Genomic DNA, 22,115 nt, shown 5'->3' with positions numbered 1-22,115 from the left:
CAATGGTGCAATCTTGGCTCACTGCATCCTCCTTCTCCCAGGTTCAAGCAAGTCTCCTGCCTCAGCCTTCTGAGTAGCTGGGATTACAGGTGTGCACCACCACGCCCAGCTAGGTTTTGTATTTTTAGTAGAGACGGAGTTTCATCGTGTTGGCCAGACTGGTCTCGAACTCCTGACCTCAGGTGATCCACCTGCCTCAGCCTCCCAAAGTGCTGGGATTACAGGCGTGAGCCACCGCGCCTGGCCTATGATGCCCTACTTTCTATCTGAACCTTTCTTCTCACTCTACATTCTCAGTGGAGCATTCGTAGAATCAAAATCACCATAATAGTAGCTTTTAACATTGTTCTGAGTGGCAAGTAAGATTCAGCATAGAGTACTCCACCAGGGCCTGGCTGTATAAGTGCTCAATAAATGTTCCTTCTTATTGTTATTATGATGTATTACACTACTAATACCATTACAACAGTGAAATGATGTTAAAATAATGATGAATATGTAGTCTACATTTTAAAATAAATGATATTAGGGTTGTTTTAAAGTTAACTTTTATCACGTGGAACACATTTTCTCATACATGGAATATTATGCATATTTAATTGCCAGGAAAGTTTATACATGTTTATTTAACTTTTTAAACAAACTTTAAATTTTAGGCCAGGTGTATGGGAGGATTGCTTGAGCCTAGGAGCTCTAGGTTACAGTGAGCCATGATTGCACCACTGCACTCCACCCTAGGCTACAGAGCAAGACCCTGTTTCTAAAAGCAAAACAAAACAAAACAAAAAACTTTAAATTTTAAAATAATTACAGATTCCTGGGAAGTTGTGACAGTTCTAAAGTTTTGTCTCTCAATTTCCTCTATTGGTTACTTCTTATGTAATTGTAGTATAATATTCAAACCAGGAAAGTAACATTGATACAACAGGTGTATATAGTTTTATGTAATTTTATCACATGGAAATGTGGCTGTCATTTTTTTCACAAGGAAATGTGACTCCCTAAATGGGTAAAGGGAAGGTAAAGTCAAAATAGTAGTAATGTATTGTGGTTTATAGCACATGTGAAAATAAAGTGTGTGACAATTACAATGTGAGACATGAGGTGGACTAATTGAGAATATATTAAGGTTCTCACACCAGATTTGAAGTGCTACAGTATTATTTGAAGATAGATTGTAATTGGGTATTATAAAGTGTAGTGTGACTAAGAATATTTTTAAAAGAGAGGTACAGATTTAAGTCATTAGTGGAGATAAGTGAAATAAAAATAAATTTAGCTAGATCAAAAGCAGGCAGAACAAGGGGAAAAGGGAACAACAAACAGACTGACAAAATCAAACAAGTAGTTGTTACAGTTTGGAAACTTTGGTGACATGGACAAATTTCTTATAAGAAACCAAACATCAAAACTCACCCAACAAGAAATAGATAAATAAGAAATAGTGTTTTATTTATTAATGGAGTTGAATTTGTAAACAAAAATCTTTCTAGAATAAAACTGCAGGCCCAGATGCTGTCATTGGTGTATTGTAAATTTCAGTATTATGATGTAACATGTTAAAGGAAGAAATTATAGCAGTTCTACCTGAACACTTTTAAAAAATTAGAAGTGAAGGGAACACCTCCCAATTCATTGCATAGGGCCAGCATAACCCCGATACTCAACTCTTGCGGAGGAAAACTGTAGACCAATACTCATCATGAATACACATTTCAAAAAATCCCATCATAATAATTAGCAAACTGAATCAGCAGTATGTAAAAAACTTAATTGGGTTTATCCTGAGAACATAAGGCTTATTTAACTTTTTAAAATCAATCAATGTAATTAGCTATATTAACAGACTAAAGAAAAGCCATATGATTAATATACTGGAGAAAAAAAATTTAACTGGATTTAACATTGATTCCCAATAAAAACAGCAGACTATCCACAGAAAGAACTTCCTCATTCTAACAAAGCATACTTAGAAAAAAAACCCACTGCGAACATTAGACATAATGGTGATACACTGAATTCTTTCCTGTGACTGTGAACAAGGTAATGAATTCAGTTCCCATCACTCCTATTCAACCTCATACTGAATGCAGATCCTAGCTGGTGCTGTAAGGCAAGAAAAATGAATTCAAATCATACTGATTGGGGGAGGACATGATTATTTCCATAAAGTCCCAAAGGTTTACAAAAAAAGCTAATAAAACCTATGAATGAGTGTGTCAAGTTTTCAGGGTACAGGGTTTAAAAATGTCATTGTATTTATGTATGCTAGCAATGAAAAATTTGAAAGTTAATAAAAATGCATTTCCATTAATGCCAAAATAATGAAATACGTAGATATAACATGAAAGCATATATGCAAAATCTGTATGTTGAAAACTAAAACGCTAATAAAGGAAATCAAAGAATAGCTAAATAAGTAGAAAGTTACACCTGATTGGAAGACACATTGTTGTTAAAATATTAATTCTCCACCAAATTGATCATAGATTCAGTGTAATTCTAATGAAATTTCCAGCAGGATTTACTATAGAAAATGATAATCGAATTCTAAAATTTATGTGGAAAGGGAAAGCCAAAATAATTTGGAAAAGAACAACAAAATTGGGTGAATCTCACTACCTGATTTCAATGCTTATTATAAAGCTACAATTATCAAGTTAATGTGGTGAAGGGATAGACATATGTAACGATAGAAAAGAATAGAAATTTCAGGACTAGACACATACACCTATGGTCATATGATTTTCAGTAAAAGTTCCAAGGCAATTAGTTTGTTATTTAAGTGATGTTGGAAAAATTCGGAAAATAAATACATAAAATTGAATCTTGATCCATACCCATTTTATGTACAAAAATGAACTGAAATTGGATCATAAACAAACATCAAACCAGAAACTATAAAACTTATAGAAGAAAATCTTTGTGATCATGGGTTTTACGTCACAAAAGCCCTATGAGATTTCTTAGATAATTAGATCAAAATTTTGACCCATTAAAACAATTGAAAAATTGAGCCCCATAAAAATAATACACTTCTGCTCTTTGAAAAACACTGTTTGACTCTACGGCCATACCACCCTGAACACGCCTGATCTCATCTCAAAAACACTGTTTGAGAAGCCGCAGACTGGGACAGAATATTTGCACAACACACACTTGATAAGGAACTTGTCTCCAGGATATATAAAGAACTCTTGACACTCAACAATAAAACAACCTTATAAAAAACTGTGCAAAATTTTGTCTTACACTTCACTAGAGGACATACATAGACAGTACATAAGTACATGACAAACTGCTTAATGTCATTATCTGTTAGGTAAAGCAAGTAAAACCACAATGATATGTCACTACACATCAATGGAATAGTCAGTGTTAAGATAACTGACAGTGTCAAGTAGTGATGCTGACGGTTAGCAACTGGAATGCTTATAAATTGCTTGTGGTAATGCAAAATGTTATAGCCATCTTGGAAAACAGCCTGGCAGTTTCTTATAAAATTAAACTTACAATTTAGCATACCATCCAGCAATCCCACTTCTAGGAATTTACTTAAGAGAAATGAAAATTTATGTTTACATATATCATAATCACCAAAAAAATGGAAACAACTCAGTGTTTTTCAACTGGGGAATGAATTCTCAAAACATGGTACCTTCATACAATGTAATGCTACTCAGCACTAAAAAGGAACAAACTAGAGATTTCATCAACCATGGTTGAATCTCAGATTCATTACCCTAAGTGAAAGATGCCTGACTCAAAAGGCTCCGTACTGTTGAATTCAATTTATGTCACATTCTGTAAAAGCAAAACACACAAGGACAGAAAATGGATTAGTGCTGGGCCTTATGCATGGGTGGAGTCACTGACTACAAAGGGGCACAAAGAATTTTTGTGCTGATGGCACTGTGGTATATCTTGATTGTGGTGGAGGTACACAACTGTATTGTTTTGTGGAAACTTACAGAAGTATACACAATAAAGGGTGAACTTTATGTTAGTTACATTGCACTTTGAAAATTAAATATAAAACCCTATATGTTTTTAAAGATTTCATTTACATTTGATGTACAATCATTGTACATACTTATGGGGTACAATGTGATCTTTTGATACATGTATACATTGTGTAATCATCCAAACCATATTTTTAATGTTAGTAGATTGACTGTGGAAATGACTGATACTAATTATAGCTCAGTGATGTAGGGAGAAGGACAAAGTGGTGAAGAAAAGTAGTAGGAGAAGTAGTGAGAGGAAAGAATGTAGATGATCAGAGAAGGGGAAGTGTTTTGGGAGATGAGAGCTACAGTCCATGACAGCAACATTCCACCCCATGCTCAGTGTTTACTCTCCTCTGGACAACGTGGGACTCTCAGGGGTGGAATCTTGTTCTTAGAATGCTTTTGGCATAGATCTACCTCCATTTAGAATGTTCCGATCTAACATAGCTATTTCTGTAGCTAAAATCCTACTGCCAGAATCATTAATTAGATATTACAGTTTCTATTGCTTTTTCATTGTGATAATTTTCTCATTGCAGATTAAATGAGATATATGCGATGTTAGCACAATGGTTGGCACTGAGTAAGTTTCAATAATTTACTCATGAAGTAATTATGACAACTCTTATTTTATATGTTATATAGATAATAGTTGAAGAGCTGTGTAAATCCTGGGCTCCTGACCCAACTCCCATGTTCTCTCCCACTAAGCTATACTCACCTTTGTGGTGGTAGCTTCCTGATATTCTCAGAGGCTGAAAACAAACATGGAGATGCAGAAATTAATTGTTTCTGGTATTTTCCAAGAAAACGATTATCTCAGTTCAGTTATACTCCCTGTTTTTTGTTTGTTTTACTTTTCATTTCAGAGTACTTTAAATGTGTGCAGTGTGATAAAACTATATCTGCATTATTTCAGCCCTTGGGAGATACAGGCTGCAGGTGAATGGGAGAAATATTCTTAAATTAAGTTTGAACATATCCTCACATGGTACCATTAGCCTTGCAGGGCCCATCAAATTGTAGTTCCCTCTTGCCTGGTGTCAGATCTGTTGGAAAGCTTTGACAAACAGTTGGTCTGTCAGAGACAGCTAAAAGCCTCAGAGAGGTGCAGAGAGACGCATACATCTGTCATCTAATAAACTCCACTTGTGGCAGGTGTCTCGGAAACCTAACTCATAGTGATGTGGGCACATGGGTTTTGTTAACCAGAAATAACATTTTAGCACTGACAGCTTTTAAAAAAGACAGTTGTAGACAGGAATTTGCTATCTAAAGAACAGCAAACTAATCTTGCCTTCAAATAAAAAGATTGTAGTGCATCTTACTTTATAGAGAAAAAGGATGTCATTATTGAGCTTATTTCCTAACATCTGAATCTTTTAAGTGCTGAGCAAATTTTTTTTTTTCTTTCTGAGTTGGAGTTTCGCTCTGTCACCCAGGCTGGAGTGCAGTGGCGCGATCTCAGCTCACTGCAACCACTGTCTCTTGGGTTCAAACAATTCTCCTGCCTCAGCTTCCCAGGTAGCTAGGATTACAGGCATGTGCCAACTTGCATGGCTAATTTTTTTGTATATTTTAGTAGAAATGAGGTTTCACCATGTTGGCCAGGGTGATCTCGAACTCCTGACCTCAAATGATCCACCCACCTTGGTCTGCCAAAGTCCCGGGATTACGGGTATGAGCCACTGTGCCCAGCATTGCTGAGCAATTTTTATATAATCTATTCTTGAATCTCAATCAGAATGAAAACTTTTGTTTAGACAGTCACGTATAAATGATGTTTGACCACTTTATTTTTCAGCTTATAAGTAAGTTTTGATCAAGTCCACGTGACTGTCTTTATATTATAAAGGAATGCATATATTTTTGCAATATTCCAGGCATCTTATTAAATTCAGATTTAGCAATTTACCTATATACTATTTGCAGTTTTCATTACTTGCTATTAACCCTAAAGGACTAGATCATTGAATTAGTTGTTTTGCTGAGCCTTTTTGGCTGCTGTATAGGGTATCACTAAGATAATGAGTGAGCCTAGCTACCCATCCAGCATGGACATGCTGATACGTTTTTATTTCTGTATATCTGAATGCACATTTTACATGAAAAGGTACGTGTTCTATTTGAATACATCATGAATTTAGGAGTTTACAAAGGTCTCAGAATGTCTGACAAGATCTCCTGCCATACCCAGCGAATGGATGATTTTCATCCTTGAGAATGATGAACTCCTTAATTTGTATATGAAGAGCAATAAACAGAGTCTTCTCTTTCTTCAGCAAAAGTAGGGATATGAAACAACTTTCTCCCCAACTGGACCCCAGCAGAAAGCATCCCAGCTGTGATGGTGGGCATGATATGCAGTCAGTCAGACAATTCTGCAGTCAGGTGGTTTGTTCAGCATCCCCCAGAACGGATCCCAGCGCATAATACCTCTTTACATGTAGTAAAATGACCGGTAATCCATTCTGTCTATGCTCGGTTAATGGTTTGTTTTTGGTTTTGTGTTTTGAAGTTCAACTGACCTGTTTCATCTTCTGTGGTTTCATCACATGTGTTTTGTCTCTGCCAAAATTCATGTTGAAATTCGATCCCAGTGTGGCAGTGTTGGGGGGTGCGACCTAGTGGAGGTTTTTGAGTCTCTGGGGTGCTTCCCTCGTGAATGGATGAATGCCCTTCTGTATGGGTTAAGTCCTCACTGACGGAATAAGTTAGCTCCTGAGAGAGTGTGTTGTAAAAAAGAGTCTGGCTTCCTCGGTTTCTCTCTCATACCCTCTTTCACCATGTGATCTCTTTGCACTCCCACCCCACTTCTGCTTTCCGCAGTGAGTTGAAGCAGCCTGAGGTCCTCACCACATGCAGATGCCCAATCTTGAACCTTCCAGCCAGCAAAATCTTGAGCCAAATAAACCTCTTTTCTTTATAAACTACCCAATCTCAGGTATTCTGTTACAGCAACACTGCTTATCAGGAAGGACAAGCTGGTGAAGAAAAGAGGGAGACTCCATCTCCTGGGCATACTCTTTAATCATTCTGAGGATTTTTTTTTTTTTTCTTTTTTTGAGACAGAGTTTCACTCCTGTCACCCAGGCTGGAGTGCAGTGGTGTGATCCATTCTGAGGATTTTTATTTGGGTGAAAATTTAAATCTTGGGTGTGATAATTTGTTAGTTTATTCTCAAAGTAGGTCAACCCTCCCTTTTCCTCAGTCATAGAAAAGAACAGTAGCAACACAGCTTATGGGATAGAACGAACATTTATGGCATGTGAGCCTTGCACTGAGTGCTGTACCTGGTGCCATCACATGTGTTATCTTTGTGATCCTCCACACTTCTGTATGTATTTGGTATTTCAGTCTCTTCTTTGCCAGGCCCAGTTCTGGCCATCCTACTGTAATAAAACAACAGCAAGAACAACAGAAGAAAAAAAACCCAAAATCTTCCTCTTGCGATACTTTATGCTAAGCATAATTTCAAACCATTTTTACTGGAAACTTAGATGATTTTTAAGGAAACATAAATGGTAAACAGTTTATTCAAGGAATACATATGGGAAGTGTCTGAGCTGGGATTAAATTAGTTTGTCTCATGCTAAAGCCCATGCTATTTTCACTATAATTTATTAAAATCTGGCATATTGGACTTTTAAAATTTGCATTGTGTTTTTCAGGGAAGGCTGGGAATCTAGACACAGCAACAATAACAACAACAACAATAACAATGAAGGCTCACTGTGAAAACATCAATTCATTAGGAAAGTTACATCCCCTCTGCCACTGTTTCAGATGCTGTTTCTCATTCTCCATGGGAGCAGCCAGCATCATGTTTAGGATGGGGATACAATAACCTGAGCTCCTGATTGAGTCAGACCCTGGACTTTCCCTTTCGTATCTGTCATTTTCCTCTGGATCCTCACACCTTTGTGTTTAATTTTTTTAAATTTCATTTGTTGACTTCCTATGTGGGGTAAAATGACTTCCTTTGATTAATGTACTTTCTGTATCCTAGAGTTTCCCTTTCCCTTTGTGATTTAGTCCAACGTGTCCTACTACAGCCTCAAAAATTGTCATTGGAATCAAAAGCTTTCCAAGGTGCATCAGGTTAATGATTTGGATGCATCCTGAGGTTGTCTCCTGTAGCATGGAGGCATTATAATAGGAGTCTCAGAAGTTACACCATTTTTCTATAGCACATCACAGGCCCAGAGGCTTGAATCTAAGAGAATCCACCCTATGTCTGTCAGCCTGAATCCTACCTTCTTGCTGCACAACAAAGCAACTGAACGTATTTTGAGTTTAGGTGAAAACTATCAGTCATTCATCAAAGTTCTATCTGGGTGATATAGGCTATCGAAAACAGATGTGGACACTGGGCTGACAGATGTTGAGAACGGACCTGTTGCTGAAGCTCATGTTATCACACATGCTGTGGGAAGAGAGGTCATTGGCATTCAAGATGCAACACCTACAATATGGTGAATTAAAGATGCCATTTGCGTGGATCTTGGATTAGTGCTTGTAATTTGATTTGCGTATTTACATTGCTTTGGACATATAATTGTCATCCTATGCCCCTCCCCTCAACTACGGCTGAAAAAAAAGTAAATATGAAATAGAATAGCATGCTATTTAGCATTTATCTGTAAGCTATACTAATGTTTTTGTGTTGAATATTCTTTTTCATTTTGGCAGCTCTGCACTAGGCCAGACATTGTCTAGTAATCTTCCAACAACTCTTTCATATTGATATCTTTATTCCCATTTTATATTTTGTAAAACTGGGGCTAAGAAGAGTTCAATAATTTGAGCTCATACAGCCACTAAGTGACAGAACTGCTCAACCATTTTGCTGGCTGTACTGCCTCTGGAATATGGTGGAGTCAAGAGAAGTGGGAGGTCTATGACTCCCAGGAACACCTTTAAGCTGCCTCATCAATCCTGAGTCTCATCATCATTGCCTGGACTTCACAATGTAAGTCAGCCCATCAAGGCAACACAGTGCATGCACCACATTTTCAACTTGCAGACCAGTCAGTCTACAGAGAAAGATGTCTATCTAATTTCTGTATATTTGTCAAATAATGGCATGTCTGAGCCATGGCAGGAAACACATGGTCACCCTCTTACCTTGGGTTTCTCAGGTGTTTTGGCCAGCAGATATTTAGGCTCTGGGATCAAAAGACCTCCAGGTTCCACATGTGAGGATCTCCAGCACAATTAAAGGAAAGTTGATCAACATGTCTGTTTAATTAACGTTTCTAATATTTCTTTAAAAATCAAGTTTTGATGAGAAAAAATTAAAGACAAATTATATCCAGAATGTTCCCATTTATTTATTTATTTTTTAATGCATTGGGAGAAGACTCAAGGAATATGCCATATTGTGGTTGTCTCTGGATGACAGGATATTGGGTGCTTTTTAAAAAAATAATTTATACATGCTGTGGTGTAATTTGCAGCTTTTCTGTAGGAACTTTTTTATAGCTTGTAAAATCAATGGGAAAAAAGTAAAATATTAAATCAGATAAAATGTTATTTAAACACCTTAGTTTTTTATATAACTTTGCCTAGTGACCCCAGTAGGAAGGACATGGACACAGCTTTTAGCAGAGAAATTGTTCCTAGGTTTCCTTTTTTTTTTTTGTCTTCAACACAGAGCCTCTGGGTTTTCTTTTCTGTTTCTTTCTTTAAAATGCTGGACACATTTTTCTTATTAATGTTCACAATTCCATATTCATGTTCTCCTTAATGGTTCTCTTCAACATGGAAGGTTCTCTTCTGATATCTTTAGTAGTAATTTTCAGAGAATCCGTGTTTTACTTGCTAGCCAAGCCCAAGGTCTGTATTGTATATGTTTTCCATTATTGTCTTGCATTTTAAAGGTCCATAGTTGAATTAGCTTGAGTGTAAATTACCTTCATCCTTTTCTAGAGGTCCCGTAGCCAAAAGAATAACTTAAATACAAATATGCTGAAATATCTACATTTACAATGTTCTTAAATATCTTGAAATCAATCTATACTTATCTGTTGGATGTAATTTACATGTACACTGGAGGTGTCCATGAGCAACCCCATGACTGGATGATTGACTGGGAGAATTCACAGGATGTAACATGTAGTTGTACTCACAGCTAAGATTTATTGCAGTGAAAGGATACAAAGCAAAGTTTGCTTATACATCAGTGCCCAGGTTTTTATTGAGGGCTGATCACATAGGCACCCTCTGCCTAGCATGTACCAAAATTTCAGACTCCCAGAAGAAAAGCAGGTTTACAGATTCAGCATAAACCATATTGTTCGTACATTTTTGGTACAGTGAGCCATTCTTATCAATGAATGGTGGCAAGCTTCCTGAAATTCAAGTTCCTGTATGTCTGCCAGGGGCCAACCTTGGAAGCAGAACTTCCAAGGCATAACAGTTTCAGGCCTGTTGTTTTAACTCTTCTATTCAACATGTAATAAAAAGCCAGAAATATTCTTTAGTGCCAAAGGCCAAAATGAGTTTGTTGAAGTAAAGAATAGCCCCATTATATACATTAATCTCTACAAGAGTGACTTTGTTTTTTGTTTGTTTGTTTTGAGATGGAGTCTCGCTGTGTTGCCCAGGCTGGAATGTAGTAGTACGATCTTGGCTCACTACAACCTCTGCCTCCTGGTTCAAGCGATTCTCCTGCCTCAACCTCCCAAGTAGCTAGTACTACAGGTGCATGCCACCACTCCCAGCTAATATTTTATTTTTAGTGGAGACAGTGTTTCGCCATGTTGGCCAGGCTGGTCTTGAACTCCTGACCTCAAGTGATCTGCCCATCTTAGCTTCCCAAAGTGCTGGGATTAGAGGCGTGAGCCACGGCACCCAGCCTAAGAGTGACTTTGAACAAACTACCCTTTACCTCACTTTTCACCTCTGTAAATGGCACTTACACTCTGCATAGTCGAATTGTGTGATTCTATGTGTTTTGTAATACTTTATATAATAGAGATTCCTAAACTGGGATCCATGTACTCCAGGGTTAAATGAAGACTTTCCTAGAAGTACAATGCACTGATATCTCTTAGAGAATTAATTTTCAGGCCCTCAACTTTTAACATGTACTCTTTCCCAAGCTTGATCTGCATGAGAGTGAACCTTGGAAGGGGCTGCTGGTTCTCCTTTCCCACAACTTCTTTTGCTTTACAGAATAAATGCATCACTCCCAGGTAAACAGATAAAGGTACAGGCTTTGAGGGCAAGTCTCAAAAGAGCAAAGTAGAGATAGATTAGGTAATAAATACTGAAAAAAAAATGGCACTTCATCTAGGCCATGGATTTATTGCAGAATTTATGTACCTTATCCACTAGGCATTCCCTCAAACCCATGGTGTCTTCTTGGTCCACAACTAGTCCACATTACCCAGCCTCCCTTACTGGTAGGAGCACAGCCACAGGTATTGGAGCAGAAGTGAAATATATTACTCTCAGGTTTGGCTCCTAAATAACCCCCATGTATTCTCCTCCTTACTGTTTTCTGAAATGGAGTTGACCTGCAAAGAGACCCTAGAGCCCAAATGTTGAGATCACAGCACTTTGTCAGCCTAGGCCCCTAAATGGCTGTGGAGGAGAGCTACCCCACTGAACTATTTGCCAGCCCAGTACTGTTATCTGAGCAAGAAGTGAGGTTCTGTTGCGTTAAGGCCATTGTATAGTTGGGACTGTCTTTTACTCACTGTTGATTGTTTCTCTTAGAATTCAGAAGTGAAATGCTTGATATGGTATGGGAATGTGTATTAATACAATTTATTTGAATTGAAAAATGAATTCAGACTTTTTCAGATAAAAAACAAGTCTGTTTTGGCAGATTGCTTTGATAATGAGGACTGCCTTTGTCTATTGGGTTTTATATTTGGGGCAGACATTTTACATAAATTGGAATCTGCTGTCTCAAAGTTTGACAAAAAATATAATTTAAGCGCACATATAATTATATTCTGGAATTCTATGCTGGGAAATAATATCCTTTTGCATCTATTTCACCTTAAAGTTAAAAACAGTACAACCGCATAAATCTCAACTTTCACATTCAACGCGCGTTATAGTCTTCCAGAATTCTTCTGGGGAATTGTAAGCAAAAACGTTCACTGACCACTAGTTTATAAAAGAGGGCTGTTAGCTAGTAGTTAAAATGAGTCTTGGTTGACCTGATTAATAAACAGGCCCTTAGTGATTCACTTGTGTAAATGAGCTAAATGTGCGGGCAAACCTAAGGCACACGACAGAGACTAATGCTACAGCTTGAACAACTTCTGCTATTGTAAGTCTTTTTACAAATTACCCTCTTAAAATATTTGTAGATTCACATCAGGCAGGTGAATGGGAAGGCTGGGTAACTGATCTTCCTGTAAGAAAAGTATGTGGAGGGGGATTACTTCACTTAATGTTGCCAGTAAACCTGAAGTTTTATTGTTCCATCTTCTTCCCTGAATCTCTTTTATGTGCCACGGAGACACGTAGATATGGGGTGGACTTCAGGACCTGGGCCAAGTGTTTGTGGGAAAGAAATTGAAGAGTAACTAGCTGCCTAAAGTGCTAAGGGAAGAACTTAGTCTGACTGAATGCAATTTCCTAATTTTATGATTTGGCAAGGCTGGCGTGCACAGAGCTTTAAATAACTTTAGGGAAGTATTCCTACCAGTGCCCCATCCAGCATACCAAACTCGCCGCGTGTGAGGAACAGCAGAGGGAAGCCTGTGCTGTTGTCCTGCAGGTGAATGAGTGAAAATCATCTGATCTCACAGGTAGTGCTGCCCCATTGACTGAAAATGTCTCCAGTAGTGCGTTCCTGGCATTCCACTTTGAAGATGTTGGCAATCATAAATGCCAGAATCACACCTGGCATTTCTTTGGAAAAACATTAAACACCTCACGAGCCCAGAGCCCACAGGGATAATGGGGAAATCTGGAAGTACAATAATTACGCTGCATGAGGAAGTGTTCGTGTTGATGAATCCTTGGGATTTCCACTATTTGCAAAGCATGTGTCTAAAGCCTTGGAGATGAGTTCAGAGGGGCTAATAGTAGAAGATAGACCAGGTGCTGGTACGGAAAGGCATGTATTACCTCCGAAATTCAAGGGACAGGATGAACATTATATATCTCTTGTGCTTGCTCCTTTAGAAATTGAATCAGAGCAGGAACCTAGAGAGCTAGTTGCCGGCTAATGGATTTTTTAGAAAGGTGTTTTGGTGGTCGATATCTCGATATCAGGTGTCTTCCACTTAGCCTGGCCTTTGCCCCTGTGAAAAGCATCATGGTGGCCCTGAGAACAAAGGCATCAAATAAATGCTTCCGAAACCACCTTCTCTAGAGATTCTGCCATGCCTCCAGGACAAAGACTCTGACTTGTGTGTGTCACTGCAGCCTCACATGGGGCCTGAGTTTATACTCAGGAAAGGCTTAAATTATGAGTGAATCCTCCTGGAATGGGCATTAGAAGGTTTCTTTCCACCTTAGCCCACCAGAATGGTACAGAGAGACTCAGACCAGAAGGCCCATTAGGAATAATGTGTGTTCCACCTGAGTTTCATTTCAGAATCTTTAGCAAGTGGGATTCAGCGGGAGTTACACAGAGAGCCCAAGCAGGCATAATACTGTGACCAAGGTAAGGCACTAGGGGTGAAGGCACCCCGTTAAGAATGATGCCACAAACCATCACTGGATCTTCCGGAGCCTTTCAGTTTGGGTCCTCACCAGGGCTGATGGTGGAAGGGATATGGCTTTTTCAGTAGCCTTATGCAGATACAGAGCTCTGATTGCTTCCCATCCGTGAGTCTCAGGGTGCCTTCATGGGGCTGCGGGCAGTCCTTTTCCTGTGAGAGTCTTGCTTTGTTCCCTCAGCTGGCATTTGTCTGCTGACTTGACACTTCATCTCAAGCCTACTGTGTTGTCACGCGTGGCTCCAAATCCCACACTGCTTTAGAGCTGCTTCCTTGAAGGCAGGAAGATCTACAGGGAATAAACAATGAAGCAGACAATTTTGTCAGGCATTTGCAGTAGCAAAACACAGAGCTGACAAAAGGGACTTATGCCTTTTGTTCAGTAGAATTAATAATCAAGTTGTATGCAAAAAAAAATTGTCAGATTTAGGAGAAATGATAAAATATAGTACCAAACATTAAGGACTTTTTCTTTGTTTACTATTGATATTAATAGCCATTGTTTATAGTTTAGCCTCCAGCAGGGATGGACCTGCAGTTTCTCTATTATCTATTTTTATGAAGTGCTTGCATTTTTTAAATTCTTTATCGAATAAGTAGAGTTCTCTGTGTTCATAAGCCTGGATATACTCAACAGTTCAGGAACATTTCCTTCCCATTCTGAGTCAGTATTTCAAGTCACACACATAGACCCATATACACATTGAGGCTGAGTATCTCTTATCCAAAATTCTTGTTACCAGAAGTGTTTCAGATTTTGGATTTTGTAACACTTGCATTATATACTTACTGGTTGATTGTTCCTAATCTGTAAATCTAAGATCTGAAATACTCCAATGGGCATTTCTGTTGAGTGTTTCGTTGGCATTCAAAAATTTCAAACTTTGGAACGTTTTGGACTTTGAACTTTTGGATTAGATACATTCAGTGTGCATTGCTTAACAACGGGGATGCATTCTGAGAAGTGCATCATTACGCAGTTTTGTCTGTGTGCAAACATAGAGTGTGCCTATGCAAACCTTGATGGCATAGACTACTACACATCTAGGCTATATGGTATAGCCTATTGCTCCTAGCCTTCATGGGGCTGCTACAGCATGCTATTGTACTGAGTATGGTAGGCAGTTATAACACAATGCTAAGTACTTGTATATCTAAACATAGAAAAGATACAGCCAAAATTAGGTATTACAATCTTATGGGACCACCATGGGATACGCCATTTGTCATTGACTGAAACGTCCCATGTAGCACATGACTGATGTGTGTGTGTGTGTGTGTGTGTGTGTGTGTGTTTGTGAGACAAGGTGATTGCATTGTTTAAACAGTAAAATTGTTGGATAGATTATGTTCCTTCCCTATCATCACTTCTTTCAAAGGTAAGATAGAAGAGGTTGTGTCCACTGTAACTCTGTGAGAATTTGATTTGAATTCCTCAACAGGGATTTTTCATTTGGGCAAAGATCCTATGAGTAAAAACATTACATAGAGAGAGGACAAAAAAGCTATGGAGAATTATAGTGTGCAGTGGCAGAGTTACTCAAATTATCATCTTTGGATCCTTGTAATCAAATGCTGAGGGCAGTCAAGGCTCTGGGTAACCTAGTGTTTGCTGTCTTAAAACATTTTAGTGAAAATAAGGAATTTAATGGCGTTAGTTTCTTGCTTCTAACTGTGCTGGGGAGCTTAGGAAGAAAAGATCATGAGCTCTGGGCTTCTAACTTAACACAGGTGTTGACGACCTGTGCCACTACTCAGCTGAAGCTTTAGGAGCCACTACATGGTGCCACCATCTCTCTTTGTTTTCCCATTTGTGAGGATGGCATAGTTCATATAGGGGCTGCTCTCTCAGCCTGGGTCCTAGCTTAAGCAAGACCTGGAGCAGAGCCACAACCAAGATTCAACATGAGCAAGACAAACGTTTTGTCAGCCACTGTGGTGTTAGAGATGATTGTTACTGGAACATGAATGATAGATAGTCTATTATGGAGTGCTTTTAGAAAATGCCCACGTAGTGCCCTGGAATAGGGTCCATTATGTTAATAGGCCTTCTCCTTAATAACTTTCAAAGCATTGATTATGGCCTTGTGTAGGTCTGCATGACTATTCATAAAGCTGCTATCATCAATGATTCCCAGTGCTACATTGTATATATTTTAAACAATCCGTCCATTTAGGAGCTGCATGATCTTAGTGTAGTTTTTGAACTGCTCTGTGGCTCAGTTTCTTCATCTGTAACACAGTAATAATACTATTGCTTACCTCGATGAATGGAATATGTAATACCCTCAAAGCAATATCTGACATGTAGTTGATTATTTTCATTAAGTTTATCTACAAATATTGAATGGGCACTTACCATGTTCCAGTTCCTGAGCAGTTCCTTATAAAGATGAACAAGAACATATGGGTTCAAGTGTTCTTGGGCCTCATAGATCTATGAAGAGAGATACGTTAAACAAATGATTAGTTATGAAGAAGTGTTGTGCCATGAGAGTGCCCATCAGGGGGCCTGGCCTAATTTGGAGGGTCAAGAGTGGATGGCTCTGAAGGAATGACATTTAAGAACTAAAAGATCAGTAGGTGTGGCCAAGATGAAGGTAAGGTTGGGAAAACAGTTACCCAGGTAAAGGAAGGGTGTATTCGAGGACCCTGAGGTGGAAAGGCACTCAGCACAGCAGAGTACTGAGAGAAGGCCAGAGTGGCAAGGCAGAATGAAACCAGGAAGGGGCCTTGGAGCCCTGTGGCAGAGGAGGAGCACACTGGGCTTTGAAGGGGCATATTTGGCTCAGGGCCATTGTTGTGTGGCAGTGAGTAAACACTTCTTCAGACCTCAGTTTCTTCATCTCTAAAACAAATGATTTTTTTCAGTTGCAGAATTCCCATTCTAAGATTTTTCTTGCTTTTTCTTTTTCCTTGTTTCAGAGAGCCAGTGTGCTGTGCCAAAAGTTGTTTCTAATAAAATCTAATTGTTTAGAGAGAACTATGAGGAACAACAAAGAGGGAGAAAAACAGGCTTTTTTCAGGTCTGTTGGTTAACCTGACTTTTACACTGTAAAATACGGGGTCATGATGGCTGACCCTGGAACAGCTCTGGTCTAGGATGACATTTACTTTTGCTTGAGGATGGCATCATATTGAAACCTGTGAGAGGAAGGCTGGTGTTTAGGTTTATGGTTCCTGCCACTCCTTCCCTGCTCATAGGAGCGAGAGGGTTTTTTTATATTTTAATTTTTTTTTTCTGTTGTTATGTTTATCTTCTCAGACTGCATGGTGGGATAATCTGAGCATTTATAGAAAACGGAGCTCCCCACTGGGCCTATGCGTTAACCCGTCCTGAAGTGAATGGAGCGTGCAGTCTCAGAGGAACTTAGATATTTTTTCCCTTTTTCTTTCTTTTTTATTTTTCATTAAAAAAAAAATTATTGGGCCAGGTGCGGTGGCTCATGCCTGTAATCCCAGCACTTTGGGAGGCCGAGGCAGGTGGATCACCTGAAGTCAGGAGTTCGAGACCAGCCTGGCCAACATGGCAAAATCCCGTGTCTACTAAAAATGCAAAAACATTAGCCAGGCATAGTGGCACGCGCCTGTAGTCCCAGCTACTCGGGAGGCTGAGGCAGGAGAATTGCTTGAACCCAGGAGGCGGAGGTTGCAGTGAGCCGAGATCATGCCACTGCACTCCAGCCTGAGCGACAGAGCCAGACCCCGTCTCAAAAAAAACAAAAACAGTTATTCTTTTCCAGCATATTTGATCCTAGAGCAAACAGGAATTTTTTTATATCATCTAAAATTGGTAGATATTTCTGTATTTTATAACTCCACTGGCCCTAATTATGAATTTCTGAGTTAGGCCAAACAGCATTTTTGTGTGTCCCCTCTCATATACAGTGATTGCCGCAACACCAGCATCGGAATAGTTATTACTCTGTTGAGTAAATATGCCGTCTGTCACAGAGGCAAGTAATCATCCACACTTTATGCTGTGTTTCTCAATGGGATCTTTTTTAGAAAGGTGAGGCTTGTGAGAAATGGGTGAGTCCACATTGGAATAGGCTTGCTCTAAGAGAGACGCCCACCCTCATTCTCAGTTCCAGTCCATCTGCTTCTCCTACCACACTGCCCTTAGGTAAGTGCTGTGCTGGGCATCATCCTGTTCAGCCTTTGATCCTGTCTGGATTGCCTTGAGTATGTTCTCTGGCCTTTGATTTTCTCCTCAGATAACTGCTATGGGGTTACCAGCAGATTCCTGAGATCATGGACTGTGCATGCAGCATCATCTGGCCGGGGTCTTCCAGCTGATACATACACACACCCATGTACCTTTATAAAGACAGTTACAAGGACAGTTCTTTTCTATATCCCGACTCTCAAACATACTTTTTTCTAAAGTTGATCTGCCTGAGAGCCAGCCTGCAGTCTGCAGGGTCTCCTGTCCCCTCTCCTTCACAGAGTGGGGCAGACAGTTGGTCTTTCTGCCATCTATCTGTGATCCTCCATGCGTCTCTGAGCTCACCGTTGTACTCTGCCCTGTGGTTGAAGACCTCTGGCATGCCAGATGCAAAACACTGGCTCTCATAAAGCTGGAAAAGGGAATGAATCAAGTAGCTGGACAACAAGACTTTTTATTGCAACTTATGTGGCTTTTTTTTTTTTTTTCACTTTTGACAGAATTAAAGGAGTACCCAAATGATGTCAGCTGATACGCAGTGATGGGCTCTGACCAGCGTGCGTTTAGGCATATAACTCAGAAAGAGTTCGCAAGAAATGAGAGACATTACTGCAACAAAACCCCTCAAATCCCATTTAGTTTTTAATATGAAGGCTTTTTTTTTTGAAAAAAGAAAAATATAATTAAAATGACACAGAAACATGCCTTAACTCCAGCAGTGTGTAACATACATTCATAAAATAATTTTTAAAAGCTTCATCTATCTGAGATACATTTCCAATAAAAATATACTTTTTTCTTTAATAATTACCAGTGTTATAGTACATGTGTAGCTTTGATCAGTTCTAAACTGAAAATAAGTATAATAGCCAAACTAGAGGTTTTTTAAAACTTAGAGTCTTGTCATAGGAAATTTTTTAAAAAAATTAAACTTCAATTAATATGCATATTTTTGTTAAAGAGGATTATGGTACAGTGATAACTAAAAGAGTTTCAGGCATAAAATTATCTTACATTCAGTTAAAATTCTGGAGGGAAAGTGGAATAGAAGTAATATAAATTTAAAGGGAATAAGGAATGCTACAAAACGTTAAAGAAGAGCCTGTTGTTTTATTTGTTAAATGGATGATGGAGTTATCAAATGACAATGGTATTTAGAGATACGTGTTTTATTTCTAAATGTCAATATTTAATCCACAAGAAGTATAGCTTCTACAATTATTTAAACTTAGGATGAGAAATTTTGTGTCCACTTAAAATTGTGTGAGAGGGCACATAGTTTTTCAAAATTCTATCTACATCCAGTTTATGGGGAATGCCGATTTGTAATGCTACAGTGATTTTTAAATGTGGCTTTGCACAAGAATTGCTTTGAGGTACTTATCAAAAATACAGATTTCTGGGCTCCCACTTAGATCTATGAATCAGAATTTCTGGTGGCGGGGCAGAGATGGACAGTATCTTTAGCAGGATTCTCTGATTCCTAGTGATTTTGCTGCAACCAATCCTGAGACCAGTGTTTGGCTCCGCTGTATCCACTTGCTTCTTCCTCCAGGCCTGGAGGCCCTGCTTTGTCTGCCTAGGAAGGACCCTTAAAGTGGGCAGGAGCCATGGGGCCAAAAGTACTTGTTGATATGAACTCTGGAATGGGACCTAGGAGAAATGCTGTTTTGTTCATTCACATTTAAGGGAGCATCACATTCTCTCTTTAATCCAGCTCTTGTTGTCTTATCCTAAAATGTGGCATTTTAAAACTCTGCTTTAAGAAATTACAGTTCTTTATTACATTTTTCTATACTAGTATTGACCCACAATCTGCTTAGGATCACTCAAAAACATTGATTTCAAAACTATTTGACTTCTAAAATTTGAGTCTGTTAAAATTCAGAAGTAGTCCATGATTTCTAGCCAGCTTTCTGGATCTTTTAATGATAAAATATTCCTTCAACATATGAGGTGTGGCTATTATTAGATAATATGCAATCGTCTGAAAGGTTTGTCTTCATGGATTACATTTGCTACACATTACAGGAGGTGCATTGTCTTCCTGTATTCCGTATGTGAGAGATTTGTCGCCATTTCCTGTGTCTCAACAAGATAAATGAACTAATTTAAAATATTTTCCATGCCTCATCTGTCCACTCCACAAGCTGTCGATGGGCTTGGATTGGAAGCTTGCATGCCAGCAGTCCTGAGCCAGGAGTACTGTTATTTTGGAAAAAAAAGAAAAAGAAAAAAAAAAGCTGTTTCCGTAGCAGCTTGGAACTCCTTTGCAAGTGTGCTTTCACATTTTTGTAGGATCTGGTAAGAAAGCCGATATTTTGTCCAGCTTTCTTAAAGCACATTTGCCTGACTTAAATGAAATCATTACTTTTTAAAAATTGAAGTGGTGGGGGAAAATTTTCAAGAATTGATGAGAAAAAAAATTGAGATGAGTTAAAAAACAAAACAGGAAGGAAAGAGAAAAATATTAGAGCTGCTAAAATTTGGAATTATAAAAATCAAAATTGGAAAGTGTCATTTTTTTCTAGGTAAATGTTTCTAATTTACCATGTTTTAATGTATTTTGTGGGTTGAATAATGTAAAAAAATCAAATTGTAGAATCCTCACAGGTGTATTTTATTTTATTTTTTTGCAGTCACTTGAAGTCATCATATGTTCCTCCATAGCACATTTAAGGGAAAAATTATATACAGAGCACCATAGTGGCACACAACTTTGAGGCATTTTCATCTTTTGCAGCAGGATCGAGTTCTTCACAGTATTGACTTAGTGGTATTTGTAGGGAAGCAGAGCAAAGGAAATAATAAGTTGGAAAGCATTTTTACTATTAGACTGGTTCCTTTTGGATTTTCTGAATTTTTCTACTTATAATACATTTTAATGAGTCTTTGGGGGAAGTCATCACTTCACTTCACTGCTTATCGCTGCAGCCTGCTCACATGACACAATACTCTTGTGAGGTATAATATGAAAATCATCTCTGGTTAAAAGTGGATTTTGGCTTTTAGCCTAATACCAAGCAAATAACCTTTCCAGTCCAAGTTAAATGTTCCCATAAACTCCTTAAAACCAAATTTTCCTTGCTTAATAAAAGTCACTGCATGTAATTCCCAAAGGGTGGGGATATGGAAGCACTTTAAATTAGACTTAAAAAAAACCCAGAAAAACAAAACCTTGCCATATTTTGCTGGCTCGGCCTTTCCTTTGCTCAGATTTGGTGGGTGCTGCTTTGCTAGATCTGGCATGAGAGGTCAGAGTTCTCATGAGGGATTTTGAATGGCCGTCAGCTGGGTTCCATTCCTAAGCTTGAACTGTGGCTTAAAGCAGAATGCAGCTGCCTGCCTGCCCATGCCAGTGCATCTTCCCTGGGGAATCACTGCAGAATCCCCCAAGCCTCCTCTTTGTACTTGATTGTGACCTTGTTGCTGTCCAATGCTTGAAACCCCCAGCCCTTCCAGCTCCCTCATTACACAGAGCTAGGCTTTCTGTGGTTTCCCCAGTAGGTCAGCCTTAAGGTAGATGAAAATTTGATAGATGCACTTATAACCTCTTCAGAGCTTCCTGTTGGAACTTGACAAGCAGATTCTTTCTCCTAAATATTTTAACACACAGCCTTTAAAATGACATTTACCTCTTCTAGGACCATTTTTGACAGTAGCTTGTAGTAGATTTATTTTTATTTTATTTGAAAACATCATTTGGGGTTTTGTAGAAAAAAATAAAATATTTATCTCCACAGCTTGTTATCAGCAGGGAGGAGAGGCATTCTTGGAGGGATGGGAGGTTTATTGGTAGAAAGATTCAAGAAGCTATTTTGTGATAAAGGATTTCTTTGCACTTTTTCCTCTAGTCAAGTAAATTGCTTGTGGGTTCTTGCTAAAAAAAAAATAATTCCTCTGGTGCTACTTTTAATTTGGTCAGGTTTAAAATGTTTTCAGAAGGCTTAAGCTTCCTTTGCATTAGTGCCTGGTGTGGTCAAATGAAGGAATGACTTTGGAATGGACTGCTTGTGTTTATAAATGACCTCCCCGTAGAAGGTTCAGAATTGCAGAATAGTCAAAACCGTAACACTATTTCTACATGTCTGTTAGATGTGTGGTGTCTCCTCCTTCCCTCAGCAGGTATAGTTTTCTAGGCATGTTTATCTTTGACTCACGTTGTAAGAATATATGTTTCCTGTGATATGTCCAGTGTGTCCAGCTGTCACTTTCAAAAATAGGTACACACCAGAATATCAATCC

General features: G+C 38.7%; 1 protein-coding gene across 32 annotated transcripts in view; it reads left to right on the top strand.

Annotated features, from left to right (window-relative positions):
- Nucleotides 1–22,115, top strand: part of KDM4C (lysine demethylase 4C) — a 404,595-nt gene that overhangs the window by 297,560 nt on the left and 84,920 nt on the right. For 2 of the 32 annotated variants that reach the window (XR_010148776.1, XR_010148773.1), the window contains exon 18: nucleotides 7,682–8,982. The exons of the other annotated variants lie outside the window; for them this stretch is intronic. The gene's annotated coding sequence lies outside the window, so the exon portion shown is untranslated. The remainder of the gene's footprint in view (nucleotides 1–7,681; nucleotides 8,983–22,115) is intronic. 32 annotated transcript variants of the gene reach the window in all.

This window comes from Pan troglodytes, chromosome 11 (assembly GCF_028858775.2).
Source record: "Pan troglodytes isolate AG18354 chromosome 11, NHGRI_mPanTro3-v2.0_pri, whole genome shotgun sequence".
Lineage (NCBI taxonomy): Eukaryota > Metazoa > Chordata > Mammalia > Primates > Hominidae > Pan > Pan troglodytes.
Note: the sequence above shows the minus strand (reverse complement) of the source record. Positions and strands in the feature narration are given on the sequence as shown.